The sequence below is a fragment of the Lathyrus oleraceus genome, chromosome 3 (genome assembly GCF_024323335.1).
Source record: "Lathyrus oleraceus cultivar Zhongwan6 chromosome 3, CAAS_Psat_ZW6_1.0, whole genome shotgun sequence".
Classification (NCBI taxonomy): domain Eukaryota; kingdom Viridiplantae; phylum Streptophyta; class Magnoliopsida; order Fabales; family Fabaceae; genus Lathyrus; species Lathyrus oleraceus.
This window is the reverse complement of record NC_066581.1, coordinates 338,939,786-338,954,097: the sequence shown is the minus strand read 5'-3', so window position 1 is coordinate 338,954,097 and position 14,312 is coordinate 338,939,786.

Sequence of the window (14,312 nt, the reverse complement as noted above, 5' to 3'; positions counted from 1 at the left end):
CCACAGGGTGTGCTAATTTGTTTACCTTGAAAATTGGTAAACAACTGTTGATCTTCCAAATTTCTAAATTCGGTCACTCACTGGATCGATCAGATTGATCCTAGGACATGTGCTAAGTGTCTCGTAAACGTAATAGTAATAAATGATCAAACTAAACGTCAGATCAGAGCTTTAAAGAAAAATGAAGTAAACGACGGGAATTGTAAAAGGCTTGAAAAATAATCAAAAAAAGTTTGTAAGCACTAGAATCTTAAGATTGTAAGGTAAAAGTTTAAGGTAACGAAAGGAACTAAAGGATCTTTAAATTTGCAAATGACAAAGTAAAAATAAAGTGTTTGAAAGAAAAGAACAAGGAAGAGTGTTTCTGAAGAGAAAGTAAAGACAAATTTATAATGCTTTGAAATGATTAAATAATGGTGTAGATAACGTACATTCTGCGTATTACAATTCTTCTTCACACGAATACTTAGTAAATTTGCAGATTTTGTACCCAATTTGACACACACTTTTCTAACACTAAGATCCTATATTTATACTGGATCGAAATAACCGCTTTGATGGTCCTTCAATCACGTCGATACACGTGGCGCCCTGCATGCGTGCATTCGCTCACTATGCTCCACGCGTATCCTTGCGGTTTCTGACGAAGGTCTTCCCTCCTTTAATTAAATTTCAAATCTATGATCGAAAACCATTTTCTAACCGCTCCTCAAGGAACCGCTCCGAAATTTCAGCTATGAGCTTGATCTTTATCCAATCAGCTAAGCCGATATACTCCCAGCTGATTGAATCACTTCTTGGTCAAAACCAACTGTGCATATTTTCCAATTTTGGTAATTTAGGATGGGCGTCGAAAATTTGAGCTAACAAATAGACACTCATGTTTGCACTCATTGTGTCATGAACAAACACATAGTTGTAGCACCTCAAATTTGCACCCGCCACTCATGCATTCATTTCTTTTTTTTAGGTCATTAACATTAGATTAACATTGCATCTTGCATTGCATCTTATCAGTCAAGACTGGCATCAGGAGAATTCCTCAGTGCAAAGGAGCAAGGTTTTTTTTTGAGATAAAGGCCCTATGGTTGTTCTAGAGAGCTTATATGAATCAAGGTTCATTGGGAAGCAACTTTGCCAAGTGGTAGAGGCTCAAAAGTCATCAGTACATGTCCAGGTCATCTGAGGCCCATAAAAGTCAACTGCAAGTCAATTGAGGGCTAGGAGGTGGAGAAATGGTTTGAGACACTTCATTCATGTCCAAAAGAAATTTATTCATCATGTCAATCATCTACCTTGAAGGTTTTGAAGCCAGATAAAAAGTTTCCAAAAATGGAAAGTGACCTGTAATTTCAAGTTTCCAAAAATGGCAAGTTTTTGGTCCACTTTCAACTTGACTTTCCAACATCAAAGAAGCTTCAAATGAAATTTTGGTCAACATGAAAGTTGAAGATATTTCTCTCCCATTTCCAAAAAGTCCAAGATCATGAGCATCTGATGAATGGTTAAGGAGTTATGATCAAATCATTTCCAAGTGTGCATGGAACTTCCAAAAGCCATAACTTTTGATCTAAAACTCCAAATTGAGTGCCTCTTTTTGCAAATTGCTTCTTTTGACCTATATTTTCCAAAACCCTCATGGCATTGCATGAATGAGCATCACATGACCATTGGTCCATACATGTGATTTTTGGAGGGAAAACCATGAATTTAAATTTGGTATATCATATGAGTTTTTTAACCATTCCATCATGTTCATGAGATTATTTTAAGTGAAAATACACCATGCATGCTACTGTTCACGTTCATAATGGCCATGCATAGGGTGAAATTTCCAATTTTGCCTTACACCTCATTTTGCATTAAAATTTCATTAGCCAAGCCTAAGCATCATTAGCAATGTGATTAGGACATGGTATAAAAGGCTAATCCTAACAAATTTTTTCAATTTTTCAGATTCTAGATCTAGATTTGAGTTTTCCCTCCAAATTTTTCTCTCCATTGAAATTTGAAATTCTTCCACATAACACCTGAATTTGATTGCATATTCTGGTTCTCTGATTATCATTGAGTATAGATCAAGCTTTGATTTGAAGAATTCGAGTAGAAATCAAGCACATGAAGCTCAAGAACATGAAGATGGAAACTGACTTTTGAGCTAGATCCAAGCATCTCCAAGCTTCAATTCATATATCAAAGTTCATAACATCATCTCAGGACTGGATTTGGATACTTGCAAGGCCTGGATTATGCAATTTTCAGTGACTGCTCTTCAAGAGGTTATGTTTTCGAGTCTCTTAATTCTTCCTCTTATGCATGTAATGTTGTAGATCTTCTCTTGCTGATCCTGCTGATATAAAATTCATGAAAAATGGTTGAGAATTGACTGAGTTATGCTGAGTTAAAGTTTTGGATGTGAAAATGTTTTGGTTCGATTCTCATTATTCGTGTTGATTTATGCTTAGTTGATGCTGGATCCGTGTTGTACATGTCATAAGCTTTCCATTGATATAATTTTTGCCTGTTTATGGAGAATTTTTTGAGCATGCGTACTGTAGCAACCACCGTCTTCACGAAGAAGACGGTGGAAACCACCCTGCCTCGCCGCGTGAGCCGCCGTCTGTAACATGCAGTACTGGCTAGGGTTTTGACAGCGTGTGCATCCAAGCGAGCGTCCCGTTGGCCATTCTATTGGCTCTCGCTTCTTAGACCAATTCCACATGCGCGTTGACCTGCTGACATGGGCGCCACATCAATTATTGATACGCCAGCGTTTTGACCAAACCACCATTCGATTCTGGCTTCATGCATTTTGTGTTTTATTTTCTTTTTCCAGCGTATTTTCTTGCACACGCTTCGATTCCAGCTTCCAGCCTTTTTTCAAATTAATCCACCATTTACCTTTCCCTCCATTTCATCATGTACATGTTTCATCATTTATTCATCATTTTCTTCCAATTTCAAAAATTCACCAAAAATAGCATATTAATCCAATTAATTCCAAATTTTTTCTCATATGTTCATTGAAATGTCTTCTATTTTTTGATGTGAATTTATGGAATTGTGCTTTTCTGGAATTTTAAATGTGATTGATTCTTTGAATATGTATGCAAATGTGACATGCTTCATTCATTCTATTGTGAAATGCTCATACATTGGCCAATTAATTTGAAATTTGGTGTGTTGATTCCTAACATCTGGCATGATTTTTGAGGCTTGGTTGTGCATTTTTCTCATTTTCCATTTCTGTTTTAGACACACGATTGCATGGTGTGACAATGTGTGTCACACAATTTGATGTCATACTTGTGCATTTTCATTTCTAGGTCAATTGAACTCTGTTGATTCTAATTTTTGGCATGATGATTGTGTTTGACATGTTGTGTGCACATAAAATTTTTCATAACTGTTTGTTTCATTTCTGTTTTGATATGGAATTTTGATTCTTGATGTCCAATTGTGTGCTTTGAAATTGCCTTTGCCATATCTTGCTCATATGATGACTTTGCTTGATGCTTTAGACTTGGTCCTTTTTAGGACATGTTCTTACTTGTTTAAATGTGCTGCATGTTGAATATTGGTTGCTGTTTTGACTTTTTGCTTTGACTTTGACCCTAGGCTTTGCCCTAGGGGTTTGTACTCACAATTTGAGCTTTGCCTTTCAGGTTCAAGCAATTAGTCCTCATGGATGATATGATCTCCTTACTTGAGATGCAAGTTACTTTGGTTAACTAACCTTGCTGTTTTGTAGTTCACTTGAATGATGAAACAATTTGAGTTGATTGCACTTTGCACCTTGCTTTGTGTACATATTGGAAACCACTGTTGGTTTTGTCTGTGTTCTGTTTGGATGTCTGAATGTGAATACTGATTGTTGGACTTTCTTACAGGTACTTTAGACGCTTTAACTCATTGCTTGAGTTGCTTTGATTTGCTTGTGGTTGGCATACCACCTAGGTAACCATTCTATCCTCCATGTAGTCTGGAAGACCTGCCATTTCTTTTGGCAGGCACCTGTCTGAAGCCCTCCTTAAGAGGCCATGTTTTTGTTTGTTTAAGTTTGTACTAAAGACCTCAATGAGGCATGGTTACATGTTAAGACCTCCTAAGTGAAGAGGCGATTGGCAGATAAAAGGGATGTGCAATCCATCCCCTGCTATTCAGTTGAGTCTTTCATTTTGCTCGCACTACGTGCTGATGCAATTTGAATAGACACCCTGTTAATCGTTGTGTCGTTCATTATGCTCGCACTACGTGCTGAGGCTCTTGAACCTAACCCAAGATCCTTGTATATAGAGTCAGTCAAGTGGAGTAGGGTCCCCCATTCTGGATCCCCACACCTTCTTTGATTAAAGCTCACCCAGGCCGGGTTAAGAGCTATGAGGTCTTATCCTCATTACCTTTCATCTGCTCACCCTGACGGTCAATGTCAGTGGTTAAGAGCATCAGACACCCCTTCCAGTGTTGGCTTGTTTGTCGAGGTTGATATGACCCCTTGACTAAAGCCCAACCTTGTATGAGCCGCTTGTTTGCATATAGCGTGTGGTGATTGCTTTTGATGTTTATCTGCTTTTGCTCCTCACCTCCTTTTCTGTAGGAATCGTACGTTTAACTTTCGAGGAAGTTGAACGTATGTAGAATTAGGACTTGAGTTGACTCACTTCTTGTGTGAGTCAAACTTTTGATTAGAGACCTCAACATAGGGATCGTTTGCATGACAACTTCTAGGCTCGAGTCGTAGTCTCCCTTTTAGTTGTTATCTCCCTAGTCTCTGGTCAGGATATAGTTTTTCCCTGTTAAGGGGAACTACGTCGCCCTGATCCTCATATCAGATGAGGTACGTAGACAGGAGATTGAGCTGATCTCTCCGGGCGCCCTTTTCCTTTTCAACCCTTTTGTGTTGTGTTTGTTAGGAGATGGATGTAAGACCAGCGATTGGAATTCCGTATCCTATTTGCGTGTGTTTGTTCGGAGTCTGATGTAAGTCCATCTATTGGCATTCGGTTTCCCGTTTGTTTGTTGTTTGTTAGGAGATGGATATAAGACCAGCGATTGGCATTCTGTATCCTATTTGTGTTGTTTGTTCGAAGTTGGATGTATGACCAGCGATAGGCATTCCGTTTCCAGTTGTGTGTTTCGTTTGACGTCTCAGCGTCCCTGTTTCAGTGTTTTGTTTCGGCGTGCGTTAGCCGAGCTACGGGTGCTCTGATTCTTGCTCTGGTTAGAGAAGATACGTATGCATAGGATGCGATATCCTAGCGAGCACGTTTCCCGTTCCCCCGAACTACGTCGACTCTGATGTTTGTTTCTGACAAACTACGTAGGCCCAGGATGCGACATCCTGCCGAGTCCACTTTCTCCGTCTTCCGCCTGTGTTTCATTCCAGTGTGTGTGCATTCTTTGAGCAGTTATTTGGCAACCTTATTCCATTCTTTCTGAGCGTGGATCCCGTCGAGTACGACGGACGTGAGGGGGTGCTAATACCTTCCCCTTGCGTAACCGACTCCCGTATCTAGCAATCTCTGGTCGTAAGACCATTTCCTTTCCAGGTTTACTTCGAGCGTTTCCTTTCCCTCCTTTGGGATAAATAACGCACGGTGGCGGCTCTGTGTCTTTTCCCGCCTGTTGTTTTTCGCGTATGCGACAATAGTTTATTCTTGCTTCAAGATCCATGGTTTTCTCCCAAATTTATAGCAATATGGTGTAGTCAACAATTCTGTAGCCATGGCTGATAAAGTAAAGGGGCATTAAGATGAGTTCAATGAAGAAAATGAGCAGGATTCCAATACTTTGACCTTTACACTAGATCAAACCAAAGCCTTATTATCACTTCTTCAAGGAACATCTCATTCACAATCTCATAACATCAACCATTTGACAACTCAACATGATCTAGGCACATGTATTATATGCATAATTCCTTATTCTTTCAAACTTGAAACCTTTATATTAGACACCGGTGCAACTGACCTTGTGTGCTACACCATAATTTTTTTTTCAATTCATGAAGAGAATCCGACCCATAACCATCAAATTACCAAATGGAAGTATAACCAAAAATTTTCGCGAACTATAGAATTCATTTTAATGTCCGTATGTTAACCAAAATACTTAACTGTTAATTTATTTTTAATGAGTATTAGTTGTGTAATACAAGATACATGCTCCAAGAAGATGCTTATAAAAAATGCTCCAAGAAAAGCTAAATTGAATAATGAATTGTATCTCTTGACTTTTTCATCGGTTACCTTGCACAGAACTCCACCACCTGATCACTATATTAATGTCATATATCTTCACATCTTAGATACATATAAACCTATGTCACTTAAGACTTGGTCAGGCTTCACATATAAAATTACTTGAGCTCAATAAAATTTTTCTTTTTATCAAACTTGTCACTCATAATTCTCCATGTGATATTTGTTTTTATGCTAAGAAAATACGTCTTCCTTTCTATCTTAGTTCTCATGTATCTAGATGTATTTTTGATTTGGCTCATATGGATATTTAGGTCCCTCAATCCATACCATCTATGATGGGTTATAAATGATTTTTAACTGTTGTGGATAACAAAAGTAGCTTTACCAGGTTTTTCTCATGAGACTAAAATCTCAAACATCATCCATCATTAAATCATTTGCGTCAATGATAAAAACTCAATTCAACCTTCACAAAAAAATGCATTAGATCTGATAATGGTAGTGAATTCCTTCTCATTGATTTTTACAAACAATTAGGCATTATTCATCAAACATCTTGTGTTGGTACTCCTCAATAAAATTTCATTATCAAATGCAAATACCCACACATTATTGGAATAACTAAAGCTATTTTATTTCAAGCTCACTTAACTCAAGTTTTTTGGGCTCGTGTTGTTGGTCTTGTTGTTCACATAATAAATAGATTTCCTACACTTTTCCTGAAACACAAGTCACCGTATCAAATTCTTTATAACAAACTACTTGGTATCACGAACTTAAAGGCTTTTGGGTATTTATCTTATGCATCCACTTTAAAAGAAAATAGAAAGAAATTGGACTCTAGGTCCATAAAATGTATCTATTTAGGTTAGAAACCTGGAATCAAAGGTCATGTTTGATCTGCATTGCAAATAATTGAATCAAAGGTCATGTTTGATCTGCATTGCAAATAATTATTTCTATCAAGGGATGTCATCTTCTTTGAACTCCACTTTCCTTACAAAAATTTCTCATTTACTAATCATGTAACTGGTCTAAAATCAAATTATTATAATCCTACTTGTTTAGATGAACTATTCGATCGCCTCTACACACCTAACCATACACATTTACACATACCTACTCCCACCAATTTTAGCACACACTCTGATATGCCAAACAAATCAAATCACATGCCACATAATCTAACTGAGTAGACACCTTTATCACCACCACCTCTCTCAAACATTGTATCAATACCTAATCCTGATATCAACCATACTCCTCAAGTCAACCTGCCTTTCAGAAAATCCACTAGACATGTTCATCCTACAACCTATCTACAAGATTAACATTGCAATCTTCTTCCAATATAATCCACACTTCAGTTTCAACTACTGTCAATTAATCTTCTACATGTAAGTATCATATATCATCAGTTTTATCATATGATTCTCTCTTTTCTACACACAAACATTTCATTCTAAATTTGTCTTTGCCACTTTGAAAGAACAAATTGGTAATATACTCACTAAGTCTTTGCCACAAGTTAGGAATGATTGATATACATTCTAGCTTGAGGGGTGGTGGTGATAGTGGTGGTGGTGGGGTTAAATGTAATGAAAGAGGAGATAATGTAACTAACATAGATGACAGAGAATCAAAACAAAAAAATAACTAACTTCAAGTTGTTAATAGTTAGGTACAGTTGCTTGCTATATAAGTAACTTCATCTTCAAGTACCAATTGTGATTTTGAGCAATAAGATATTCGTATACCACTTTCCTTGATGGATTTAAATGATTTCTAATTGTTTAGCTTGAGTTTTAACAGGTTTGCTAGTTTCTATAAGAATATAGCATAAAGTGTTCCATTCAAATTCTTCAAAATTAGTATCTATAATCTATTTTATCTATCACACGACAGCATGCAAACCACACCACTTGGAATCAAAAAAACAGTTTTGCCAACCACAAACATATGTTCTTTTCATTCACTTTAGTCGGAAAAATCCTAATAAAACATATCTGATGTCAGCTTTTGTTATAAAGACAAAATAAGAAAAGTTAATAAGTATATATGTGATATGCAATAATATATATGTATGAAATGGAGAAGGAACATTTGTTATTGTAACATGCTAGGTCAGGAGAGAGTTTGACAAGAACAATCATGTGAAGAAAATTTGACACCACATTTATATATTGTTCTAATGTGAAATTTGTATCTCACACTTAACAGATAAAAGAGAATGTAATTAATCTAAGCTTCACATCAAAGGATGTTGATAACCAATTTAAACCTTAGTAAGTTGTTCTTAATTGACCAGTGCTTTTTACAAACTGGAGCTGAAAAATTAAGGAGCAGAACATAATTATAAGAATGAGCATGAGTTTCAAACATGACAATATTTCTACAAAGTAAATTTTACCAGTTAAGTGTGTAGAATGCTTGTCCACAATTTGTTGAAGAACCAACATTGTTGTCATTATAACAACTTTAAACACATCAAATTGGTTAATGTATTTTGCATTGGTGATAAAAAAAAAGGATAATCTGCATTCCAAGGATTAAAGACAACTATAATATTGTTGTAAACCTCGGTATGCAGATTGTCCAACTCCACTATGAAGCAACATTCCACCATTAGAAAATGAAAACTATCAAGTTGAGTTTACAGTTATTTATTGGTGATAAGAAAGAGATAATCCGCATTCCAAGGCTTAGATTCAATTACGCAACTTTTGTTCTAAACCTCAGGATGCAGATTATCACATCCTCACCCAATATACTCCCAACGACTTAGATACAATGCAAATATTGCTCTAAATTCTAAACATCAAGATTCAGAAAGAGCTTGTGCAAATACTCTTAAGAGAAAAATAGCTTGAGTTAGGTTGGAATGAGTAATCTGCATTATCATCATATGAATTTATAATGTCCTTCAAATATATTATGATTGGATTTTCCAATCATATTTTCTAAGATTCTTAACTTGACTACTTTATTGAAAAGTATTTAGATCATTTGTTCTTTGCAAAAGGTATGTAGGCTTATACTGAATTTCCTGTCTTTTTTTCTTGATCAGAATAATTACCAGCAAATTCTGAACCACAAGGCGGTACCACCCTGCATATTACTAATGAGGTTTGCTAGCTTCATGAAAACACTTCATTGCCACAATACTTTCTGAATATATCCTATACTTGAGGACCACTAAGAGTTTCATTCTTAAAGTTAACTTGAATGGTCTAGAATATCTAAATTTGTTGAGAACAAGCCCATAATAATCTCAGCATATTGGAGGACCATTTTCTGTCATTTCTAAATCACAACAACAACAAAAAAAAATTTATGATATTTTTAAGGTGTAGATTAAATATTCTGGGGAATTTTTTAGTAAAACCCAAGATGAGAAGTTGGACTTCAAGAGACTAGAGGTGCCTAAGTATATTGTGTTGTTTTAGTAATCAGAGTGTCTAAGTAAAAGAGATATTTAGTTAGGATAATAATAGAGATTTAATGAATAATATCTTTTTAATAAAGGTATGGTTCAAGTTAAGAGTCTTATATCGGACACTATATATTTTGAGTATGCTCTTATATGTGGGGATAATTCTCATCCTAGCTACAAGCTGGTTTTTTAGGAATGATTTAGACTCAAATAAAGTATTAGAGTTATGGATGTCCACTGAATTATATCCACGCACCAAACACAAAAAAGTGTTAGGCTTGAGGGGTGTATTGGGAAAATTGCAAGTCCTACATTGGTTAGAGATAAAGCATTGAAAGAGTTTATATAGAGTGACACCTATCACATTATAAGCCGGTTTTTTAAGAATGAGTTAGGTCAAACTCTAATATGGTATCGCAGTTTTGATTTAGTTTGGTAGGAGAGTGGGAGCTGAATCCAACGTTGAATCTTGTTATAGGATGTGGGAACTCACACTTGTGGGGGAGATTGTTAGATTCAAGTGTGAGTGGTAAAATCTCACATCAACTATGAATGACGAATTGTTGGAGCATTGTCCCACTGGTGCTCTTGCCTCCCTTAGTCTCCCCAACAAGTGGTATCAGAGTCGGATTTACGGTCCACTGGACTACTTGCTATCAGGTCACCACCAATTATTTCCACGCTCCAGATCTCTAGTCTTGAGCGTGATGGAGTGTGTTAAAAGTCTCACATCGGACAATATATGGTTTGAACATGTTCTTATATGTGGGAGAAATTCTCACCCTACAAGGCAGTTTTGTAAGGCTGAGTAAGGCCAAAATCTAATAGTTCATAAGATCTCCTTAGTTGTATGAATGTTTCATTAGTGTTTTATACTAAATATTTCAGGATTAATATCTATAAAGTCCGTCTTGTCAGATTCGTGATGGGATTAACATTTACAGAGATGGAAACCCAACAAAAATATAATAAAGGATGTCATAATCTTCTTAAAAAGGAGAAATTATATGCATCAGATCCAAAATAGTATTTGACATTGCATTGATTAATTATTCAATCAAACTCAAGGACAAAAAAAGGAGCAAAAATAGAGGAATCATCGTCAACTAAAAGGGTGTGAAACTTAAACTCCATCGAGTCGAGGTTGGTCCGCAAGATATTCTCTAGGGTCAATAGAGAAATAACTAAAAACCTCTTGACGATTCTCATACACCCCTTAAATCCCACTATCACCAATCAGAAGCATAGAAATAACACTTCTCATACTTCTATTCTTAATATTGAAATGGAAAAAATCAATATTAACATCTCTCTAACTAAACCACTTGGCTTTGGACCTCTGTTACATCTTAAATGTCACTAGTGCCTTACCCTTTTCTAAGTGGGTAAATCATTTTGTAATACACCATTTCTAAGTATGCACCATATGTATAAGAGCTTTACATATTAGAGATTTAGTTACAAGTTATAGTTAGTTAGTTAAAGTTTATTAGAAACTAACTTCTATATAAATACTTACCATGTAACTGTTGAAAATGTATATTTCGTGTCGGGTTTTTGTTATCGTATCCACAGAGATTGTAAGATATCACTGCCGTTCAATGGTTGAATTAATCTTAACTTAATTTAACAATAGGGTTTTGGTTTTAATCAAGTTATCTTGCATACAAAGTAATTAATTGCGGTAAAAGTTATGTTTTGATTAATATGAGAAATATTGTCAAAGTTAGGTTTCAATGATCACTTTGCATGTATTTGCTCGGTCAACAATCTTATAAACTCCTTTAGATGATAAATAATTTCACAAGGTCCTCTCAATGCGTTTCTCTCGAACACCCATTGTGAGTTTTGCTATTTTGATCCATTGTTTCTCTCGAACACAATCTATCAAAATGACAACTTTTTGGTTCAACCTTATGGTGAACAAAATCATTCGTTACTATCTCTAGCTAACAAACAAGTTTGGATGAAAACCTAGGTCAAGAATCGGTAAGCATCTCTCAATCAAATACCAACACAAAGAGTTTTAAATAGAAACAAAGTTTTCATCATATATTTACCGTTAAAGAGTTTACATATGAGGATCCTTACATTTACACACAAAGCTAGAAATCACCTACATCTAACCTTGACAAATGGATGACTTAGCTACTCATTTTCATGGTAGCTTGGTCGGCAAGTAAGGAAAGAAGGTTGATCAACATCCAAGTCGGATAATCGAAGTTGGATGGGAATCCACCTTCTTTTTGTGGAAGATGGTTGCTAGATGAAGAGAAATGAAATTAGGGCATAAAAGCTCCTCCAAAACAATGCTGTAAAATATCTAGCAGAAAGTACAAAAAATGGAAAAGTTGGTAAAAATGAGGTATGGTGCCCAAAAGTGGCACCTGCTACTTATAGACAAGTGCAGAATTGTCATGTTCGCTAGGCGAGCAGAATGGCTCGCCTAGCGAAGGTCAAATATGAGCACAAAAAGCCCCTGCGCCCAGAGCAAACAGGGCCTGCTGAACTGTCATGTTCGCCTAGCGAACATACCTTCGCCTAGCGAAGGGCACGCTTCAACCTTTGCCCCAGCGAGGTTGAGAGGTTTTGCTACTGGAATGCTCGCTGGGGACTCGCTAGAGCCTCGCCTAGCGAGTGAGTGTTGGCTGCACTTTTCACCAAAACAGAATGAATTCGCTGCAAACTTCGCCCTGAGCTCGCCTAGCGAATTAATTTGCTAATTTACTGGAGCTGTTCGCCAGGAGCTCGCCTAGCGAACCCATTCTTCGCCGCAGCCTCGCCTAGCGAGCAGGCAGATGAAATGCACCTATTCTTTGGTTCCTTTGCCAATTCTTTTGTGTCTTTATTATCAATTAATTCATGCCTTTCCTGCACAATAACACACACATCAAAGGCACCAAGCTTGTTTATCAATGTAACGCATTCCATGTAAAACAAATGTGATTTTGACAATTAGAGCAAGGAAAAAGAGTGAAAGATGCCCACATATGATAGCTCAAATAAGCACTTTTGGGCATCTAACAACTCTCCCCAACTAGATTCTTGCTTGTCCTCAAGCAAAGTATGCCTCTTGAAGGACAAGAGGATTTGCTTTAAGAAACGGTTTCTCCGAAGTTGGATAAACGGCTCAAACACAAGCGAAATTCGCATATACAAGTTCCCAACGGTTCGAATAAAATAATACCTAGGAACTTAAACTTAAATAGCAATGCAAAATATTTATCTATCTACAACAATACTATTCTGAATGAATCATCCTATCTCTCCTCTTCGAATAAGGAATGAAGATTTTGCGCGTTTGCAACCGCGGGACTAATCTCACTCTCTAACAAATAATGAAGAAATCAAATAGATTCATACAATGTCTAACAATTAAAAATGGTACTGTGGAAGCATAAAGATCACTAAGGGCTTTTCGGTTGAAGCTTGGTTAGGTTAACAAACAAGGGTCATTTCTAAGGCCATTGAAACGAAAGTGCCGATGCAAAAGAGACATTCACAGTATTATTCACACTACTCGACTTTGTTTCATTTGTTTCTTATTTGAAACCTTCACAACACATATTCCACAACTCAATTTTTATTTTTCACTATTTTTCTTCCGAGCAAGCATTTTTTCATTCTTTCTATTTTTGTTCTTTTCATTCACATCAAATATACAAAACAGATGTTTCTTTTCTATATTTTCTATACATATATTTTTCTATGCTTGCTCGGTTTTTTCTTATCTTTTTCAAGAGTTGTGGTACTTACCAATTCTTTTTCGTTCTCCCCAACTTATTTCTTCCACACCCTAAGTGAATGCTCTTAACTTTTTACGGCAAAAGAACAATAATCAATATTTTCCGGGTTGTAAAAAAAAGATTTTTGAGATCTCGCTTTATTTCAAGCCGAGATTCAACTGTTTAGGCTCAAAGGGGTTAACAAATGCTCTCTCTGCTCACAGGTAAGTTGTTTTTGGATGTAGTTGTGCTCGAAAGAAAACAAGTGCCTTGATCATTTCTAATTGCTTCCACAATTTCACAATAATAAAAGACAAAGCATGAATCACATGAATCAACAAAACTTATTAGAATCCAGCATTTAAGTGAACAATGGAGGTTTCCTCACAATTTGTGGTTTTAAGTTCTAGATGAAGCATTCATTCAATTATGTTGCAAAAAGACAATATTCAATTTACCAAAAAGAGTAAAGTTCCTAATGCATTCTAAAATTCTAGCCGACGGTAACCATGTACCTTAGCTTCATTCACTTGTTTATTCTTATCATTGCCATCCAAGCTCGGATGCACCTTCATTGGGTACTTCTTGAGGAGCAACCAATCTAGAAGGGTTTGCCACTCATTCAACCAAAAATTTATTAAACACACAAAATTAAAAACAAAAATAAATAACATTAACTGAAAATAAAAATTTGTTCGTGGGGGACAAAACACCCCAATAGTACACACCATAGTCAAAATACAAAATCCGAAGATACAAAAAGAAATAACATAAAAACTGAAAACACACAAAAACTTAACCCACAAAGGGCTCAGGACTCCTCTTCGCTACCGGCCTCAGAACCGGTAGCCTCATCATCAACATCATCATCATCAGCAGCCTCAGCGTCCACCCCCTCACCATAGACTGGCATGTCCACAGGCCAATTAGCGTTAAGCATAAACTGCTCAC